The 22,495-nt window shown below is 38.2% G+C and overlaps 1 pseudogene; it reads right to left on the reverse strand.

Moving 5' to 3' along the window:
• Window positions 1-306: 306 nt before the first annotated feature.
• On the reverse strand, window positions 307-21,726 carry LOC132296164 (amino acid transporter AVT1I-like; annotated as a pseudogene).
• Window positions 21,727-22,495: the final 769 nt, after the last annotated feature.

The raw sequence follows: 22,495 nt of genomic DNA on the forward strand, positions 1-22,495 counted from the left end.
ACCAAATTGATAGCTTAGATTTAGGATCGGAGGAATTTCAAATTCAAAGCATTGATTCGGTGCTACCAAACGCAACATAAGAGTATTTTCTAGAAATTTAAGGACTGGATTTAAACTACACAAACTGAAATGGAACCTTGGCTGAGTCCACCGAGTTGTATCTTGGCCAATTTGTATCTCTATTTAAGCAGTGCTTGGAGTTAAGGACACATCTTTTTCCCTACGTGAGCTTCAAAGGAAAACAGAGCATGTTACAACCCCAAGGGGTTGGCCCAGTGGCAGTGGCAAGGTCACTTGGCCCTGGTATTTCATAAAGCATTAGATTTAAGGTTAGACTTGCACCGAGTACAAACAATTTGATTTGGGAGCCACCCCAGGTTAATCTAAAAATATATATATATATATATACATTACACTAATTTACCCTGTTCCTAGAATTTGATTTTTTTTTTTTTTTCTTTCTCGACCCTGTGGCTAAAAATCAAGCATAGTACATGTTTTTATCAGTTTTAACATCATGTTCAAGCAAAAAAACATGTGCAAGTTACTGATTTTATTATATATTGGCAGTCTATGGTGAACTGTCACGAGTCAAGTTGGTCTGATATGGTTTACAATGTTTTTTACAGAAGTATATGTACCTAAGACAGAAACAAGAACTCCCATGACCAGAATTGCCACAATAAGCATCATCTCCGATCCGAAACTCAGAGAACCTTTGTTGATCTTCAGGTATCGAAGGCAGGGGAACAAAATCGAGACACTAACGCTCAGAAATGCTCCAATAAACGCCATCATATAGCCGAAAAAGGGAATGGTTAGCGCCACAAAAACAGTGCTGATCACCAGAACCGTTTTGATGAGGAGACTGATGGATCTGCTGTTTTTGAAAGGAAATGTGGCCTCAAGAGCTGTGGCAATTGAATATACAATTATGGCATATTTGGTGATGGGGTTGATTAATGTGGTGTATATTGCTATTTTGGAGCTTATGTTTCTTGTAGGGAGATTTAATGTCACTTGAGGCATCAAATTTTCTCCATACATTAGGTAGCCTATAACTGCCATTGATCCATAGCTGACGGTGCTTAGAATAAAGCACACAAGTAGAACCTGCAATGAAAGTAAGTACAATGAGAAAGGTAATCATCTTATCCAACCAAAATTGCTTATAATAGTACACTAATTGTTAGCCTTTCATGGAATTACTAAGAAGGGTAAAACGGACTTTAGGCCAGTTTTGCTTATGAAAAAACAAAATTGACAAGTTTTTGTTTTGCCGGTTTTGGACACAGATTTTAGTCTCTATGGTAACCGAAATATAAAAGTATTAGGATTGAGAACACTAAAAATCGAGATTGAGAGTGAAAGAAACAAAGGATGTATTGGGATTAGGGTTTTGAGAGACTTTTAACTTTCTTTTTCATATAGTCAAAACTCTCCATAGATCTTTATTGTAGACGTAACTATAAGTTGAACTATGATAAATTATTTCGTTTTGTGTGATGTTCAATTTTTGTTTTATGTGAATTCTTAATTATTTCGTTCTTAACTCTCTCTTCTTCAATTTTTATTTATTTTTTATTATTTTTTTATTTGTTATTTTTTTTTTTAAAAAAAAGTCCCTTTAAATCAAAATTTGAGGTTCTAACCCTCTTATCTGGTTAGAGATAATCACATGACAGATTAATAAATGCATAATTATTATTTGGTAATTCAACTTGACAATTTGTTCTCCCAACTATTTGGATATCATTTTTGTACTTTGTAAGGCAAGTGTCACATCTTGATTCACTGTTAACTAAAGGTAGTTTTGGTGTTCCCCTTTCCAATACTGCATTACCTTCAAGTTCAACATGCAAATTGTCACTTTTATTTGTTCTTACATTTTATTTGCTTTCCCTATCTTAATTGACTTGTAAGCAATTTAGTAGTCTATCCATAATTAATTAAATATATTATTTATATATGCATATAGGAGAGGTTGCACCCTTAGAATTAATAGTCACATATAAAGAGTTGTGTCGGTTGATGGAACCAACACGTCTCTTCACTTATGAATGAAGCGGTCCCAACCCTCACTATATATGTGTGTAAAAGGCCTTGGAGTCCATCATCCAGTATTGCAGACATAGGAGAGGGTTGAAGATCGTTTCGGCTCTAGTGTTCTCTTCAATATAGTTTCTATATCGGGTATATCTTATCTATCTAATTTATGCATTGGAGCCATGAATTCTATTTGGACTCTAATTGCTTACATGTGGTATCAGAGCCAACATGGACTCTGATGCATAAATTTGATTTATTTGTTAACAATATATTATTAATAGTATAGTATGAAATTTATATGCAATACATGTTTGAAATGGAAAAAGACATAGATATATATGTATATATATATATACTCTATTTTTCATGTACACGCATATATACACACTATGTATGCATGAAAGTATCAAATATTTTAGTACAATTATATTGTATTACAAACATATATGCCCAAGATCTTCAAATTTATGTGCATGCAAAGCAAAGATATATATATATGTACGTTATTATTTTGGGACAAACATTTGTATAATAGGATAATGCATATGCATGTACTGAATATGAAATACAGGAATAGTTTTTATACAATTGTTATCACAGTTTTTTTAACATGGATGTGTTGAACAACAACGTGAATGTAATTTTGGATATTCATGTCTCTATAAGAGTGTCATGTGTTGGACAAGAACTGTGACATTTATAGAGACATGAACACATTCTTGAAAGAATTGTCACTTCTTTGGGTGTCATACATATCACGTTAGGCGGCAACATGAATTCCTAACATTCATGTACCAGTGTTACCAGTGTTACGTACTGTCAATAATATTAAATGGTATTTTGATTCATTTGGGAAAATTGAATTATTTTGCAATCCTAAGTACAAGTGTCATTAAGTTTGATCGAGTGTTTAGTCACCAAAGTGGCATACTCATGAAAATTTTAATGATATTTGTAGCTAGTGACAAAATTATTATTTTGTTAAAGTTAAAGGATTGTGTTGGCGTTTAGTAAGGACGAGCAATGATCAAGCCCAAAGGTGGGTCATTGAGTTTGTCCAACTAAGCAGATTGAGGTAATTAGTGTAGAAGACACAACTGATGACTCACTGCGCCCAAAGGAGTATAAGTTGTTATTGTGTTTTCTTTGATTAATTAGCTTCAAAGGTGAAAGCTATTTCACCAGTGGGAGACTAATATATGATAATTTTGGCCCAAAGGAAAGCTTATTATATGTTATGTTGATCCCATTCAGAGTTAATTGTTTTAAGATATTATTTAATTAACTCTGGAAAGTTTAGTTGACCTTCCCATCAATTAAACTGTAAATGCGTGGCATTAGTTATTCTCAAAGTCAGTGGGAGTAAAATTCATCTTTAGTGTTAAATGTGGATGACAGTGACATTATTGTACATGATATTAAACAATTTAACTTCTCAAACATTTGAGATGAAGATGTTGGTGAAGCCTTTTTATTGGCATTAAGTTTCACCTAACTAAATCTCGTGAAATTTTGAAATGTCACAATTAAAGAACCTACTTTGATAGGGTTCTGAAAGTATTTGACATATAACACTATGGAGGTAGAATTGTACCTATTGAAAAAGTTGAGAAATTGGTAGTTTAAGGACCAAGAAAATATCTAGAGTAGAATTAAGTAAAAGGCATTTTTTTTACGCCTTTAGAAATCTAATGTATGCTCAGGTTTTGTATATGGTTAACTATAAAATAGCATATGATAGACAGATATCACATTGATCCTGGTTTGGATCCACAGTAAGTGGCAAAGAAATTTATCAGGTATCTATAAATAGTTAAGAACCATATATTTATAGGAGTGGTGAAAACTGACTTTGCTGGTTGTCAGGAAAGTATACAAATCCACTTCAAGTATTGTTTTACTATTATAATAAGTGATAGAAACGTAGTTTATTTGCGTGTTAGAAGGCCACATTTTATGTTTTATAAAATATCAGTTTTGGACTTTAGGTCAATACCGCAGTCTTGTATTAAAGAAATAACAAGAGTTCAAGTTGGTCTAAAATATGACCGTTAATACCTTGTTGTGAAATAGAGGATACAGAACCAGCTAGTGCCTCATTGAGCACATTGATACCCAACAAAAGATTGTTGATCCCATAACTAAGGGGTTGCCGCTAATGTTGTATGGTAAGCATGCAAATTTCTCTTTAACAACATAAATTTACTTAGTTAGTAGGAGGTTGTATTTGGCTCAGGTAAAGACAATTTTATTTTATGGTCACAGTTATTATCCTCATTTACTAGATTTTTCATATTAGTACACGTGTGTATGGAAAATTTGTGACTTAAGTATCTAGTTTTGAGACACAGTGTGTCCTTATTGAGACATGGTAGGACCAATGCATGGCATGAATATTGTATTGAATAGATGCACATGCAAAATATATGTGATGTTGGAATTGAGTTTGTTAGTATCAGTGACCATTGATGTCTTATATCATTGATGATATAATGACGCCCTTGATCCTATATTAGTAAACTCGAAGGTACTCCAAATGGTAGAGGTGTTTCTTATAAATATATGGATTAATTTTTTGTAGTACACTCAATGATCATTTTGATCTTGAAGTAATCGTAATTAATTATTGTTAGACTAAGTGGGAGAATGTAAGCAAATTAGTAGTCTATCAATAATTAATTAAATATATTATTTATATATGCATATAAGAGAGGTTGCACCCTTAGAATGAATAGTCACATATAAAGAGTTGTGTCGGTTGATGGAACCAACACGTCTCTTCACTTATGAATGAAGCAGTCCCAACCCTCACTATATATATGTGTAAAAGGCCTTGGAGTCCATCATCCTGCAGACATAGGAGAGGGTTGAAGATCGTTTCCGCTCTAGTGTTCTCTTCAATATAGTTTCTATATCGGGTATGTCTTATCTATCTAATTTATGCATTGGAGCCATGAATTCTATTTGGACTCTAATTGCTTACATGACTCTCTCATTTCCGATCAATTTGACATGAATAAGAATTGATGTTATATGAGAAAAGGTAAAACCATGAAAAAAAATGCACTAAGCAACATCTTTAACTTGAATACTAAATGATGAGCACTAGCCTAAGTGAATAAAGGGGAGGTTGAGAGTAAGTTTTCCTTAGGGTCCGTTTGGTTAGACGGAAATTATGATAGAAAGTGAAAGTGAAAGAAAAGAAAAGGAAATCAAGTTTGCATTGTGCATTTGGTTAGCAAGAATTTTTTTCAAGAAAGTTATGTGAAAATATTATTTTGTGAGTTTGGAAAGCATGAAAGTGAAAAGAAAGTGAGTGTAGTTGCCAAAATTACCCTTTTAGTTATAAGATTACTTTGTACTCTTTTGAGACATTACTTTATCTTTTGAATTATGAACAAAATTAAAATTTTAAGTTCAAAATGAAACAATGAATATGATATTTAATAATTTGATATATGTGATTATAGGTACAAGTTAGAAAGAAAAAAAAGTTTTGAGTCTAAACAAAATATAGTGCTTCAACTAAATTAGTTTGATACATCTAGTATATGTATAATTAAAACTAAATTAGTTTGGTACATCTAATTTACTTAGAGTCCTAAAGTCGAGAGAAGTCTATGTATGAATTAAATTGTAAATTGTATACGTAGAGACATTAATCCTAGTTTTTCACTCCTAAATATTCAAATATATATATATATATATATATATATATCACTCTAAATCATTATTAATTATGAAAAGAAAAAAATATAATAAATTTTAATTTTATATGCACACATATAAAACTATATATAATTAAATTAATATACATTATCATATAAGCAATTTACAATAGAAGGGAACTGACCTATTAATGAAGTTTGCGGAGAAAGTGGCATGGGCATAATAGGAAACTAAACTATGAAGGCACCACTTTTACGGGAAAGTAAAATTTCCTTGTGTTTTTTTGCGAGAAACATTTTGAGGAAAATTAAGCGATTGTGAGAATTTACTTTCCTAAAAAATTTCTCTTTCACGCCAACCAAACTCCTAACAAATTTAAAAAAATTCTGTTTCTTTTCCTTTCTATCTATTTCATGCTAACCAAACGAACCCTTAGACACAAAATATTATGTGTAGGGTTGATTGGTAAGAATTTAGAAAAAGTAGGCTTAGATGGTCTGAACACATATAACAGAGACCTAGCGACGCTTTGATGAAGCGAGGAAACCTAGTTATAATTGAAGGTAAGAGATGAAGAGGACGTCCAAAAATAAAATGCGATGAGGTTATTAAAAATGACTTTAAAAGGTTAAACATTAAGGATGCGGCAAGTGGCATGGGCCGGATATGGATCGCGGAAACGAGATCGGGTCGAATGATTGAAGTAGGATCCATGCCAAAGCACCCTGGAATGGGCCAAACCTGGGGGGTTCACCGAGGAAGGTCAAGCCCATTGCAAGACCCAGCCCAGAAGGAAGAGAGCTTTCGGATATAAGCCCAATGTAATTGGTTAACTGCAAAAAAAGGTCATAGCCTATAAATAGACCATGACGAGTGGAAATTGGGAAGGAGGCTGGAGAGAGAGAGAGAGAAGAAACGAAATCTTGTATCTTCAATTGGCGCCGTCTGTGGGAATCGAGGACGAAGATCAATTCGAGCCCGATCAATACCATATTAGTTCAATCAAGTTTGTGAATATGTAGTGTGACTTCTGGAAGTTGAATCCAGATCTGTGAGATTGTAGTTTGTTCCGAGAGAATTCTTACTTATTGTGGATTCTGAGTCATTTGCTTTGGAAGGACGCAATTGTGATTTGCTCAGTTGCAGTTAGATCCGACTAGTTTGAAGTTAGAAAAGTTCAGATCTATCAAACAGCGATCACGATTCGGTAAAGTTAAGCCCAGATCTAGCGGAGTTTGCATCGGTAACGCTTAGATCTGTTTCGAAGTTCGTAATTCATGCCTTTGCTTCGATCCGGAATCATGATAGGGGGTGACAACTCTAATACAGTTGAGAACGTCCAGCAAGTGAAACTTGATGAGTTGATGAACATGATCGAAGCTCTCCGGAGAGAAAATGCAGATTTAAGGAATGAAATACAGCGTCAAGAAGCTCCAGTAATTCCACGACCACTTCCGGTAGAAGAAGAAGGTGCACGTACCGATGTAACACATCACGGTGAAGAGGTTGAAAACAATCTAGTAGATCATCATCGCGAGGAAATCCGGCTAGACGGTTTGCCGCTAAATCTTCGTCGTATGGATGATCGTGAAGGATCGATTCACATGGATCCACGGCGTGAGCAGATCAGGCGAAACGAAGCAATGACTTTTGATCCACATCAAGAAATGCTCAACCGAGGTGAAGTAACAGAGTTGATTCGTCAGAAAGCTATGCCTCCATGGCGCAAGGACTTCGTTGAGGATAGATCATTCGATCCGACCTATCGGCCTTCCATGACAATGTTCGACTATCACAGCTCAGAGAGGAGATCAGTAGACCAGAGAGCAGCAGCGGGGTTCCAGAGGGAAAATGAAGCACTCCGTTCAGTAGCTCGAACGGTGGATTCACCGTTCACTGATGAGATTCTGAATGCTCCGAGTCCGAGGAAATTTTCCATGCCCGTTTTCATTCTATTCGACGGAACAACTGATCCGATCGATCATGTGTATCACATCCAGCTAAAAATGGCTCTAAACACTGACAATGATTCTTTGATGTGCAAGTGCTTTCCTATGAGTCTGGCCGGACCAGCTCTGAATTGGTTCAAGAACCTGCCGAGGGGTTCGGTGGATAGTTTTCAAAGCCTGTGCGATCGGTTCATAAGCCAATACTATGGAAACAAGCTTCCAGCGAAAGATATTTTGAGCTTATTCACAATGAAGCAACACGCTGAAGAGCGTCTCCAGGCTTTCCTAACCAGGTTTAACCTTACCAAGAGCATGGTTATTGAATGTCACCCTTCAATGGCAGTTCAAGCATTCATTCTGGCTATGAATCGTGGCACCCCGTTCCACATAAGCTTGGTGGTCAACACGCCGAGGACTATGGATGAACTTAATGAAAGAGCCGATGGATTTGTGCGCTTAGAATAAGAAGAGGCGGCAAACGCTCGGAAGACATCCGTTATATCCACGGAAGAAAAGACTAAAGCAAAGATCAGGCAAAAACAGGTCCAACCGTAACGTTCCTCGTGGAAATCCGAGAAGAGGCCCAGAAAGGAAGAGCTGATTACTCCATTGAAAGTTACCCTAGCAAGACTGTACCAAGAAAATAAAGATAAGTTCCGACCTCCTTTACCAATCAGACAACCTCTCGAACAGAGGGATCAGTCTAAACACTGTGCATTTCATTCTGATTTTGGCCACCAGACTAACGAATGCAGGAACCTAAGGAGACAGGTAGAGATGCTGATAGCCAGAGGGGAGTTCACAAGTTATATTTAAGGACCAGCGGTGGAGCAGAACCGGCCAATGGAGCATGTGAAGAAGAATCAGAAGTCGAATTCTCACAATATGCAACCAGTTCGAGTAATTAATGCAATTCATGATCGGCCAGAACCTGCTGAGGAATCAGATGAATTGCTTCGAACACGCCTTCGTCAGGCACAGATGAAGAGAAGGATAGGCAGTGTAAACACTCTGCACCAGCAGAGCGCATCAACGCAGATAAAGTTTGACGCAGCAAACTTGTTGCGTGTTCAGATCCCTCATGAGGACCCGCTGGTAGTAAGTTTGACAGTGGCCAAATGCTTGGTGCGCAGAGTTCTAATTGACCCTGGAAGTAGTGCGAACATCATGCCAAGAGATACATTCAATCGGCTCGAGATCAAACAGGATCAGCTGAAATCCACCGGGAATCCACTAGTAGGGTTTGATGGAAAGCGAGTGGAGCCCGTCGGCACGGTGGAGGTAGCGGTATAGGCTGCCGAGAGGGTTATGATGGAAACCTTTGTAGTTGTTGAAATTCATCCCTTTTACAATCTTCTGATGGGCAGAGGGTGGATCCACAGAGTTCGAGGTGTTCCTTCCACTCTGCATCAGGTAATGAGATGCCTGGCACCAGACGGAACCAAAGTGATTGACATTCATGGAGACCAAATTGTAGCAAAAGTGTTATTCTGTAACGATGAAACATGCCAGAAAGGGGAAAGCTCCCATTCATTCAGTAAGTCCGAGATAGCAATTACAGGAGCCTCCCTCCAAGAAGAATGGAGAGGAGGAACCAATAGACTTGACTAAAGAACCCCTGCTTGATGTGCAGATCGATCAGTTCTGACCAGAACGAACAACCAGAGTAGGAGAGCGACTCGTTGAGGAGGAAAAGCAGGAATTAGTTGATTTTTTGTCTCAAAACGCAGATGTGTTCGCATGGAGTCACCTGGACATGCCCGGGATCGATCCTTCGGTATCCTGTCATTCCTTGAACGTTAACCCCAATGCAAAACCTGTAAAGCAGAAACAGCGACGGTTTGCCCCCGAGCGCAACCGAATTATTGTCGAGGAAGTTGATAAGCTGCTTGATGCGGGGTTCGTAAGAGAAGTGTACTACCCCGACTGGCAATCGAATGTGGTCGTTATGCAAAAGAAAAATGGGAAATAGCGCGTATGCATTGATTTTACCAATTTAAACAAAGCTTGTCTAAAGGATAGCTTCCCGCTGCCAAAGATTGATCAGATGGTGGATGCAACTACTGGATATGAACGCTTGACCTTTTTAGATGCTTATTCGGGTTATAATTAGATCCCCATGGACCCCGCTGATGAAGAAAAAACTTCTTTCGTTACTGAACGCGGGACGTATTGCTACAAAGTTATGCCGTTCGGACTAAAGAACGCCGGGGCAACTTACCAAAGACTTATTAGCAAGATTTTTAAGGAACAAATAGGGAAGACAGTGGAGGCTTACATTGATGATATGGTGGTCAAAAGTAAGAAGAAAGCTGATCAAGTGCAGCATCTTCGAGGCGTGTTTGATGTTTTGCGGCGATATGGAATGAAGCTCAATCAGACCAAGTGCTCGTTCGGTGTAAGTTCAGGCCAATTCCTAGCGCACGTGGTTAATCTCAGAGGCATCGAGGCAAGCCCTGCCTAAGCAGATGCTCTGACTAAGAATGCCGAGCCGACGACAATCAAAGAGGTGCAAACACTTACGGGACGGATTGCTGCATTGAGCCGTTTCATTTCCAAATTGTCAGATCGATGCAAACCATTTTTTGACACAATCCGGAGCCACGGCAGGCAGGTTTGGGGAGATGAACAACGCCTAGCGTTAACTGCTCTGAAAAAATATATGCAGAACCTTCCGGTACTGTCCGCTCCTGAATTGGGCGAAAAACTGTTTTTGTATCTTGGAGTGTCCAGCATCGCGACAAGTGGCGTTCTGGTCCGCTACGCAGAAGGGAAACAATATCCAGTGTTTTATGTTAGTAAGACAATGACTGAGGCCAAAAGACGTTATTCAAAGGCAGAACGGGTGATACTCTCGCTAGTGCATGCGAAAAGAAAGCTCAGACATTATTTTGAATCCCATCCTATTATCATTCTAACCACTTTCCCTATCAGAATAATCCTGCACAAACCGGATCTCTCCGGAAGAATGACGAAGTGGGCTATAGAGTTAAGCTCATTTGATATCACGTACGAACCTAGAACAGCAGTCAAGGGGTAGGCGGTGGCAGATTTTTTACTAGAATGTGATTCAGAAGACGTGGAGGAAGATCTTTGTAAGTGCTTATGGAAACTCTTCGTTGATGGATCCTCAAATCAGATGGGTGCAGGCATTGGGATCAAGCTGCAGACGCCAGAAGGTACAGCCTTAAGCCAAGCGCTTCGGCTTGAATTCGCAGCCACGAACAATGAAGCAGAGTATGAAGCGTTGCTGGCAGGAATAAAGCTTGCCAAAGAACTTAAGGTCAGGAATTTAAATGTTTTTAGTGACTCACAGTTAATCGTTCGGCAGGTGAGGGGTGAGTATGAAACCAAGGATGAAACGATGGAAGCATATCGTTCTGCTGTTATGCGGGAGGCGAAGAACTTTGAAAAAATTGAATTCATTCAGATTCCAAGGGAGTATAACGAAGATGCCGACAGGCTAGCATGTAGCGCCTCGGGTTCTGGAGAAACATTGGCAAGAGTGGTTCTAGTAGGAATATTAAATCAGCCATCCATTTTCAAAGAACCTTCAGGCTCGGATCCTTGGAAAGTGAATGTTATTCCATATGAGCCAAGTTGGATTGATCCGATCATAACTTACATCCGAGATGATACTCTGCCTGAACAAAGAAATGAGGCTAGGAAAATCAAAGCGAATGCTGCCAAGTACGCCATAGTGCATAACCAGTTATACAGAAGATCTTTTTCCGGACCGTACTTAAAGTGTGTTACCCCCACAGAGGCTCGGCAAATATTACGAGCTATTCATGAAAGCGTATATGGAAACCACTCAGGGGGGAGATCATTAGCACACAAGGCAATGGCTCAAGGGTACTTCTGGCCAAACATGTCGCGAGATTCGGAAGAATTGTCCAGAAGGTGCGATAAGTGCCAAAGGTTCGGACCACTGATTCACCAACCGCCTGAAGACTTGCATGTAATGGCCACACCATGGCCTTTCGCACAATGGGGGATGGATGTAGTTGGTCCTCTACCAACTGCCAGAGCTCAGAACAAGTATGTATTACTGACTACAGACTACTTTACTAAGTGGGTGGAAGCAGAGCCATATCCGAGCGTTACTCAAACTCATGTGAGACGATTCATTTGGAATAATATTATTTGCCGGTTTGGTGTTCCGAGGTCAATCGTCATGGATAATGGTACCAACCTTGACAGTAAGCAAGTAAGAGAGCTGTTGGAGGAATATGGAATTAATCAAAAGTTGGCAGCAGTAAGTCACCCACAGGCCAATGGACAAGCGAAAATTACAAACAGAACAATCTTTACTTGTATCAAGAAGAAACTAGAGGAAAGGAAAGGAAGGTGGTTAGATGAACTGCCGAACGTCTTATGGGCCTACAGAACGACCCCTAGACGACCGACCGGAGAAAGCCCATTCACCATGGCGTATGGAACCGAGGCAGTTATACCAGTCGAGCACTTAGTTCCGACTGTTCGAAGCTTGGCATGGAACCGTGAGCATAATGACAGTATGCTAAGGTTTAACCTCGATTTGCTGGAAGAAAAAAGAGATGCAACAGCGGTAAGGCTCGCATCTTACCAGCAGACGCTCACGAACAGCCATAACAGGAAAGTAAAGCACAGAGACTTTAGGCCAGGTGACCTGGTTCTGAAAAAGAAGATAGGGATAGTAAAAAAGATGATGCCACCATGGGAAGGCCCATACAGAATTGCAGAGGCCATAGGAAAAGGTGCATATACCTTAGAAACCATAGCCGGAAGGCTGGTTAACAAGCCTTGGAATGCTACTTCTCTAAAGAGGTATTATCAATAAAAAGTTGAGATTCAGTACTGAATTTTGTTTATTTTAAATTGAAAACAGTTGAATGTATGAGTTTCTGAGATTTATAAGGATTGCACTCCTCTCTAAAATCTTAAGCAAATAAGTGGCAGCTGGCACTATGAGCCGAACGCCAAACACTTGCTAAGAAAAATAAAAGGCCAAGTGGCAAGTGGCATTCTGGCCAAGCGAAAGGCACCTAAGCAAATAAGTGGCAGCTGGCACTATGAGCCGAATGCCAAACACTTGTTAAGAAAAATAAAAGGCCAAGTGGCAAATGGCATTCTAGCCAAGCGCCAGGCACCTAAGCAAATAAGTGGCAGCTGGCACTATGAGCCGAACGCCAAACACTTGCTAAGAAAAATAAAAGGCCAAGTGACAAGTGGCATTCTAGCCAAGCGCTAGGCACCTAAGCAAATAAGTGGCAGCTGGCACTATGAGCCGAACGCCAAACACTTGCTAAGAAAAATAAAGGGCCAAGTGGCAAGAGGCATTCCAGCCGAGCGCCAGGCACCTATTCAAAGTAAGTGGCAGTTGGCACTATGAGCCGAACGCCAAACACTTACTAAAAAAAATTAGAGGACCAAGTGGCAAGTGGCATTCTAGCTGAACGCCTGAGCAAAGTAAGCGGCAGTTGGCACAATGAGCCGAACGCCAAACACTTGCCCAAAAAAAAAAAAAAAAAGAGGTAAGTTGACACAAAAAGTTTGATCAAAAGTCGGCCATCTCATTAATAAAGTACAGAGGGTTATAAAAAATGAGGTGTAAAGATGGCGAATATGCCAAAGTCAGTACATTAAAAAAAAAAAAAAAAAAGTTCTAACTAAGAAGCGTTTGCTTCGTCGGCCTCTTGATGATGTTTAGCTACTTCCTCGTTGTTGGTGATGTCGCCATCCTTACGAGGTGGGGAGTCGAGGTGAATGACAGAATCGTTCTGTTGAGTCCTACCCTCAACAGCGTTGGAAGAATCATTCTGTTGGGGGTTATCTTCAGCAGTAACGGCAGATGAAGTCAGAGTGGACAGAGGAAGAATGTCCAAAGTCAGAGTAGCAGCAGGAGTAGGAGTGATCCGAGAAGACTCAATCTCCTGACATTCATCAAATATGCCCTCGGCAGTGGTGGAGTCTGGATCGGTATAAACACCAGGAAGGTCAATATCCAGGTCCTTATCAACATCATCAGGGGTAGAGCCAGTCTGACCCTCATCCGGGACGCGATCGGCGTAACCCTCACGGAACCCCTGAGCATATCTGAGAGCTCTAACTCTAGAGAACCGAGCATGCAGAGCCAGCATACCACCATTTACCCTACTGATGGTATCAAATAAAGCGTTGCGCTCGTCCAAGGCCCTTTTCTCAAAGGCCATCTGAGCGGATTGCTCCTCACTCAGAAGGCGCAGCAGTTCTTCCTTCTCGGCCCTAAGGGATTCCCGCTCAGTCTGCCAGACGCTCTTTTTAAGCTGCAGAGCATTTCTCTCATCCTGAAGAGAGTTAGTCTCCTTCCTCAGCAAATCCCTCTCTTTTTCAGTTTTGCCAAGTTGAACCATCAACCCGGTCTTCTGAGCAGCTAAATTATCATTCTCCTTGTTCGCCGCGCTAAGGCTGTTAGAAAGCGCACGGACCTTGGCATTCACCTGCTCAACTTGCTTTTGCATAGCCATCATCCCGTACAATGTCTGTAGAGATATACAGGACAACTGGTTAAGCCGAGCAGATGGTTAGAAGAAAATAAGTGTCAAGAGTACGTAAAGATTTATTGACTAAGGGGTAGAAGTTACCTCCATGGCGGACAAGGGGAATCGGCTGAACACCTCCCTCTGAGACAGACCTTTGGCTACCTCGATGTCCTTGGGAGTCCACATACTCCTGTAGTAAGCCATTGTGGTCTGACCATCTTTGAACATGGTCTCAGTCGGTTTCACAGATGATTTGTCTGTTCGAATGAAGCGAGGGCTCCATGGCGCCGTTCCAGAAGCGAAGGCATGCCCAGAAGGGGTGGGGGGCCTAGCTTGGGGAGGTCTCGCCAGGGATTTCACGTTCGGCCCAGAGGGCCTAACCCTCTGAGATAAGGGAATATCATCAATGCTGAGGGCACTATCAGGTTGATGCCTCTTTCCTCTGGCCTTTTCCTGTGCGGAAGCAACAGTGGAACCAGGAGGATTGTTGACAGAGGGGGCAGCGTTCGGACTGGCAGTCGCCGTGTTGGCGACCGGGTCAGTAGCCGTCGCGGATGGATCGGTGGAAGGAGTGGTATCAGAAAGGCTAGCAGAGGAAGATGCTGAAGCCGGTGAGGAATTTGATGTAGGGGTGGTAACAGGCCTGGGGGCAGTTTTCTTCCTGCCGAAGGAAGGGATCTGGAGTTGGCTCATTGTCTTGCCGAGGACTGAGATATCGAGGAGATTATCTGAGGTGAGAAGGTCCGAGCAAGAGGGAACGTTGGTCAGAACGTACCGCTTCAAGTAGTTATCCTTATCCCTGCACACACTGTAGCTCAAGTCATCACAAGGAATGCCTAAGGAATGGCACAAGAAAGAACAAAAACGAGGAATGCAAATCTCGCAAGGACAGTCACTCTTATGGTTTTTATATTTCTTGTAAAAAGAGACAGAGCACTCTCCGAAAGCGCTCGGGATAGGGAAATCCTCCGCAGCTGGAGAGAACTAGGCTTCCCTAACCCCAATAATGTTTTTCCTCCAACCCTTCTCAGATTTGATCTTATCCGTGCAGATAAACCTCTTCTCAATGGGGAAAAAGTGGTAAAATGGTTCGTCAGTTCTGATTTTGCTGACCTTGTAACAGAGGAGGAGATCTACGAGGTCCAGATCCAGACCTCTGTCACGAATCAGGAGTAGCATAACGGATAAAATTCTAAGGAAATTGGGGTTTACTTGTAAGGGGGAAAGATTTAGCTTGTTAAAAACATAGCAAAAGAAAGGATGTAAAGGAAATCTAAAGAGATTGAGGTGGAGGAGTGAAAACAAGGCCTCGCCGGGAAGAAGGCCAGCACCGGTTCTAATATTCACTTCCCGGGGGCAGTTTCTAATTTCTACATCGTCAGGAAGTTGAAGTTTCATGCGAAGAATGTCTAGATCTACTGTCATGGTGAGAGTGGATGAGGATTCCGGGGAGAAGAAAGAAGTCTTCCAAAAGAAAATGCAAATGAAACTAACCTTAGAGAGTGAAAACGGCAGAGAGAATTGCAAAGCCACTGGAAGGAAGATCTTTCGCAAGAGATCGCCGGAGAGGATTCAAGCAGCAAAAGGTGAGATGGAGATGGTAAAGAGGATCAATGGAGAATCAATGGAGCTTATAAAGGCGAGATGAGCCCAAGAGCCGAGGAGTCAGGAAAGCGATGGGTTGTCTTTTTGAATCTCGAAGCGCCGACCCCTAGATCTAACCGTCCATTCTCCCACACGATCTCCTCGAGCCGTCAGGTCATCATTAACAGCCTCTAATAATTACCCCCTAATCAATAAGGGGTAATTATGGGGGCAGTTAAGGATGCGGCAAATGGCATGGGCCGGATATGGATCGCAGAAATGAGATCGAGTCGAATGATTGAAGTAGGATCCATGCCAAAGCACCCTGGAATGGGCCGAACCTAGGGGGTCCGCCGAGGAAGGTCAAGCCCATTGCAAGACCCAGCTCAGACAAGAGAGCTTTCGGATATAAGCCCAATGTAATTGGTTAACTGCAAAAAAGGTCATGGCCTATAAATAGACCATGACGAGTGGAAAGTGGGAAGGAGGCTGGAGAGAGAGAGAGAGAGAGAGAAGAAACGAAATCTTGTATCTTCAAACATAATAGGGGAAATGACATGCAATAGAAAAAATTAGAGAGGGAATTCATGTGGTTGACCACATTTATATGGAATTAAGGCAAGAATGATGATGAAGACGACGACGACGACGATCATAAGAGAAAAATGTAGTGCATGAGTTTGCTTGAACTTCAAGGGAAAACAAAAAAAACTTGAATAATTGGGGTACTATTTCTTACCTTAGGAAACTGGCTCCTATCTTTCATGGAATTGCAGAGTGTGGGGAAGACTGCATGACCACAATAACAAAAGGTAAACAAGCTCATGGTTGTAGGCATTCCTCTCCAATTGACAAGCTCTCCTCTTTCATGAAACCCCACACCATGATCAACTGCACCAGCACTGAAAACAGAACCAACCAGAACAATGGAGGCCAAAACCCCACCCGCCGATACATAAGCCAGCAACCCCAAACTCCTTAACCATGTTGTTGGCAATATGACAAGGGCAATGAGCAGAACAAAGCCTTGTTTACCTCCGAACTTGAGGCCAGCAATGTGAAAGTCGGTGTTGGGGAACAGCTTATTCAAATTGTCCCCTTCCAATATCAGGAACTCAACTGCAACCAAATAGAGCTCAAGATACATGAAAGTGGACACCATGGCTCTTCCTTTACCCCCAAGGCCAGCTCGCCTATGTCCGGATAAGTTTTGACCAGTGGGTGAGCATCCATGCATCGTCGTAGTAGTAGTCCTGTGTAAAAAAGAGAACTGCTACAACGAAAAGTATAATCAAGCTCAGCCACCCTCCCTGAGACAGTGCATATGGAATTGACAGTATCCCAACACCTGAGAAAGCAAAGTATGAAACATTAGTCCTCTATGAGTGCATTTACAATAGCCAAAGTCATAAATGTGATTGTATATATTGATATTGTCTGCTTTGCATACCCTCCGTATTCACGATTTTCAAATCATGTTTACACAGTTATAAGACAAGTGCCAACAATATCTTTCCTAAGCCACAAGGGATGTGACAGTTTGGGAGATAAATTTAACTCCTTTGAATGATATGGAGTAGGAAATGATGGTGAATGCATCAAGAAAACACACATACAGACTGCTATACATATACACACATAGGGAGAGAGAGAGAGAGAGAGAGACCTGACAAGGCATTAAGCCCATTGAAGTAAGTTCTAATAAAAGAGGTGCCTTCGCTTGGTTGCTGTAATTGTGGAGGCTGGTTTTGGCTCTCTATCTTCTCTGCACTCTATGAGTCCATCTTTTGGTGCCTACAATCCAAAATGTTGGTTCAAATAATAGAAAAGATGATAATGAAAAGAGGTGACAAATCATATATATATATAGTCTTCTTTTTCTTCAAAAAAAAAAAAAAACACAAAAGAAAAGAAAAGAAAAGAAAGATGCATAAATACTTGGTTGTGGAAAGAAGATTGTTGGGATAAGTAGATTGCCATTCAAGTTCAGCACCCAAAAAAATAAAAATTCATGGTCTGGTACAATCTCAACAGGAAAAAAAATTGCTTGGTCAGGCACAATCACAATCACATTCTTAAAGTATTATTCATACATTTTTTTGTTGATCATAGTTTATCAAATTTGAACAACTTTTTAATTCCGTAGCCGATCTCGATCTTGATATGATAACTTAAAAATTACAACTTAATCGGACGACACTAAAATTAACCAAATTACAAAAAATATTTTTGCAAGTGGGTGGTCAATGTACTTACCAAACATATTTCAATTCATGTTCTCCAGTAGTCCATAAAGGTATTTATTTAATACTACCTTTTAAGTAATTAACTTAGTGTTAGTCCAAAAAAATATATATATCATTAATATTGTGTAAACAGACAAAAAATAAATAAATTACGCATGTATTTGTCGAATAAAATATGTCCTTGATGATATATATATATATATATTATTAATTACACACAAGATTTAAAATATATAGCATACAAACAAGTGCAAGATTAGATGGCCTGAACTGTTTCTTGAAAGTGTTCTGGAAGATGCATTCCAAGCAAGGCCAAAATCTCACATTATTTTTGCAAGTGCGTGGTCAATGTAGAAGACTTTGACTTTGACTTTTAAAGTGACAAGTCACTGACAAAATTGAATGAAAAATAAAAGAATAAAACAAATGGAACGTGTAGAAAATTGAATGAAAAATAAAAGAATAAAACAAATGGAACGTGTAGAAAAAGGTGGAGTAATGGTGGGTGAAATAGTAAGTCATTTTTAACATTTTGGAATAAGTGGTGGAGGATTGGCCACATCAATTAAAAATTTTGGGTAATTAAATTTTCACTACCCTTGTATTTTATATATAAAAATTTTAAATATTGTATTTCATATATATAAACATATTTAAATATTGCATTCAAAATACCTTATCTTCTTCCAAAATATGTTAAATACCTTATCTTCTTCCAAAATATGTCGTCAAGGACTCATAGTAACTTTTGAACTTCAAAGTTTCACTTCAAAACCCAAACATACTCCAAAAACCCATATAATTTCACTTGAGTATTATGCAAAAACTCCAGAGTATCATTCATAAATCTAAGCTTTATTAATGTAAATCTCGATTTTTGGTTTATTTTTTCTTATCTGATTAAAAAGCACAAACATGCATTATTGGCTCGCACTCTTTTTAGTAGAATTTTGTTGGGATTTTAGGTATAACATAAGCATGAAATATAGTTAGTACTGTTTGGGATACAAAATACGTATTGCTTGGGATGTTAAGTAGGATCATGTTAGGATATTACGTACAACTTATACGGACTTAAATTACAAAATGTTGGGATGTTATGTACAAATAATCTATTAGGATTATGTTGGGATGCTGCATACAACTTATATTGACTTAAATTAGAGAATTGTTTGGGATGTTATGCAGTACACAAATAATTAAACAAAAAAATCATGTCAGTCTAGATGTTGCTCTATTCCAATATTGCTATGTTAATTTGGAATAAAATGACCTAATATACGAACAAAGGGAAGTAAAAATTTATGGAAACATTAAATTTATGGAAACAAATGAATGGAGAAATAGATCTAGGGAAACAAAGGAATTGAGAAATAAATGTGTGATTTTTTTGTGATTTGTTTTGGAAACAAATCAAAGAGAATTATCAAAAGAAGAAGAAGAAAATAAATAAAGGGAAAATTATATTTTGGTGACCAAAATTAAATATAATTGCTATATAGTGACCTTAAAGTCAAGAAAAGGTGAATAGTAACTAATTTTGAAACTTAATTGATATTAAGTGACCATTTGATGGTTTATTACCTAAATAGCCTTTTATAATATATTATTATGTAAGTAGACAAATTTACCCTCTACATTAACCTAAATAAACACTTACTTACATTGACTAACAAAAAGACGACAGATTATTAGGGTGAGTCTCTGAAGAAAAGATCAAGATGGGAGAGAACTGATAATGGATATTATACATCATTTTCTTCAAGATTCTAAGAGACATGATGAGAAAATTGTAAATTTTCTTCTTATTCATTATTTTCAAGGTATAGTTATTATACTTTACGAGTTGATTTGTCTGAGAGATCTTCCTTAAGATATAAGATTATAATTTTTAGAAATTTTTAATACTACTTAGTTATAGTTCAAGAAATAATGACTATTGTTGATTAATTTCATAATTTTACTAACTGTTAAATGGTGTTTCAAAAGTATGATTTGTCACTGTAAATGTTATGAGAGTTCATGCGGGAGAGCCTTGAAAAATAAATAAATGATGGAAAAGAGATAATGTTGATAAAGAAATTTTAATTTTTTAAATTGGTAAATTGTATGGTTGAAAGCTTTGAAAAATAGATAAAGGGTGAAAAAAAAGATAATGTTGATAAAGAAATCTTAATTTTTTAAATTGGTAAATTATAAACTAAAAAGGTAAAAAAGAAAACGTTGGATTAGAGAGAGAGAGAGTAAGAGGAGGATGAATTTAATGACTTATTATTTATATTGGATGGCAATTTTGTCATCTAAAATTTATTTTTAAAATGTTTATTAAACTTTTAAGTGTTTTTGACCAAATTATCCTTAAATGGTCACTTAATATCAATTAAGTTTCAAGATTGGTCATTATTCACATTTTCTTGACTTTAAGGTCACTATATAGCAATTATGTTTAATTTTGGTCACCAAAATATAATTTTCCCAGTAAAGGACAATCTCTTTCTTTCTCTAACTTTCTCTCTCTCAAACCTCTCTGAAACATTTGGGCAAATCTAAGCAATGCGGGATTTGGGTTGATTGAAATATCATCAATAGTCCTTCTCGTGTTCCAAGTCTCTACACAAACTGCAAAATCTAGGTTACTAAAATATTTTGGAAAGAAATCAAAATTTGGGTTGTTGAAATGGCGGGATTTTGGAAAAAAATCAAAATCAATATTTTGGGAGAGAAGAAAATGGCGGGATTTGGGTTGCTGAAAATAAGGGAAGGAAGAAGAAATAATATTTGTGAACCGTGTATCGTGTATATATATATATATATATATATATATATGAAAATTGTGTATAAAACAAATAAATATTTTTATCCACCTTAATAATTATTGTTCATTAACACAAAAAATAAAAAATGGGCTACTGTGGGATTGGAGGTGATTCTGGTCTGGAATATGGTAGGGTTCAAATATAGTTAGTTGTAAGCAAAGATCACCAGGACTGACCAATTCATAAAGCAGGTTTTTTTTTTTTTTTTTTTTTTTTTGAAAAATAACAGAATAAAACAAATGGAACGTGTAGAAAAAGGTGGAGTATGGTAGGGTTCAAATATAGTGAGTTGTAAGCTATGAAGCACGGACACTCCTCCTAGGGGCCCCGTACCCGTGTCGGATACTTTTCGGATACCGACACCCGTGTCCGAGGCTCGGACACGTGTCCGACACTTCTGTAAAGTGTCCAAATATTATTTTTTATTGGACACGCGTGTCCGAGGCTCGGACACACAGTCCGACACTTCTGTGAGACAAAATTTACTTTCTCTCACTCCTCTCGGTCTCTCCTCTTCTTCAATTATCTCTCTTCATGAACAAGATATATATATATATATATATATAAAAGTTACATGAACAAAACTTTGTGAAAGACTAAAATTATATATGGTTATTCATATACATATTTAGTTCATTATAACTATGTCTCTTCTGCACATCTTCTTTTGGAATTTGGATCAACTTTATTTTTCATTTATTTTCTGTTTTGTCTTGTCTATATTTTTCTTATAACAGAAATGAAATTATTGAAATTGATTCTGTTCTTTATTGTTATTTTATTTTTCTGTACAAGATTCTAGTAATTATATTTTGAATATATAATTATATATAGGCGTATCCCCGCCGTGTCCGTGTCCTATTTTTTTGAAATTTGTCGTGTCACCGTATCCGTGTCGTGTCGTACCCATATCCCGTATTCGTGTCCGTGCTTCATAGGTTGTAAGCAATGATCACCAGGACTGACCAATTCATAAAGCAGGTTTGTTTTTTTTCTTTTTTTCTTTTTTTCTTTTTTTTTTTGTGAAAAATAAAACAAATGGAGCGTGTAGAAAAAGGTTAACTGTGGTAGGGTTCAAATATGGTTAGTTGTAAGCAATGATCACCTGACCACCTGACCAATTCATAAAGCAGGTTTGTTTTATAGACACGGACTAGGACCAGTGGGGGGCTCACTGGATTTTTATATTTTTATTTTATACCTAAATATTTTAGAAATTTTTTTTTTCTTGCATTTTAAACTTTAAATTCTTTAAAATTTATGAAGAAAACTCTATTGAAATTACAAAAATGAACCCACTATATAAATTTGCCTCTACATTTTAAAAAACTCTCACTTCACAAAATTTTCTGGCTCCGTCACTGATTATACCTACGTAAAACAGATCAAGTGCAGAAAATATTCCTAAAGTATTCTTACCGTGCATATCACACTCCTCACGTACAAAAAATACCCCTAAAGTTTCAATTTGGTGTAAATAAGTCTCTTTGACAAATTTAAACCTTAAGTTGACTAAATTACACTTACGAACTATTTTGTAAAATATATAAAAATAAATAATTTTATAAAATGGAATCCATGTTCAATTTGTTCATTAACGCGTAGAAGGGAATCCATGTTCTATTTGTCCATTAACGCATAATTTAGTTGTTGTGAGTAGACTTGTTAATAAAGCGGAT

Source organism: Cornus florida, unplaced genomic scaffold, assembly GCF_030987335.1.
Source record: "Cornus florida cultivar Cherokee Brave unplaced genomic scaffold, ASM3098733v1 CherokeeBrave_3.0.0_Hap2_Chr02, whole genome shotgun sequence".
NCBI classification, from domain to species: domain Eukaryota; kingdom Viridiplantae; phylum Streptophyta; class Magnoliopsida; order Cornales; family Cornaceae; genus Cornus; species Cornus florida.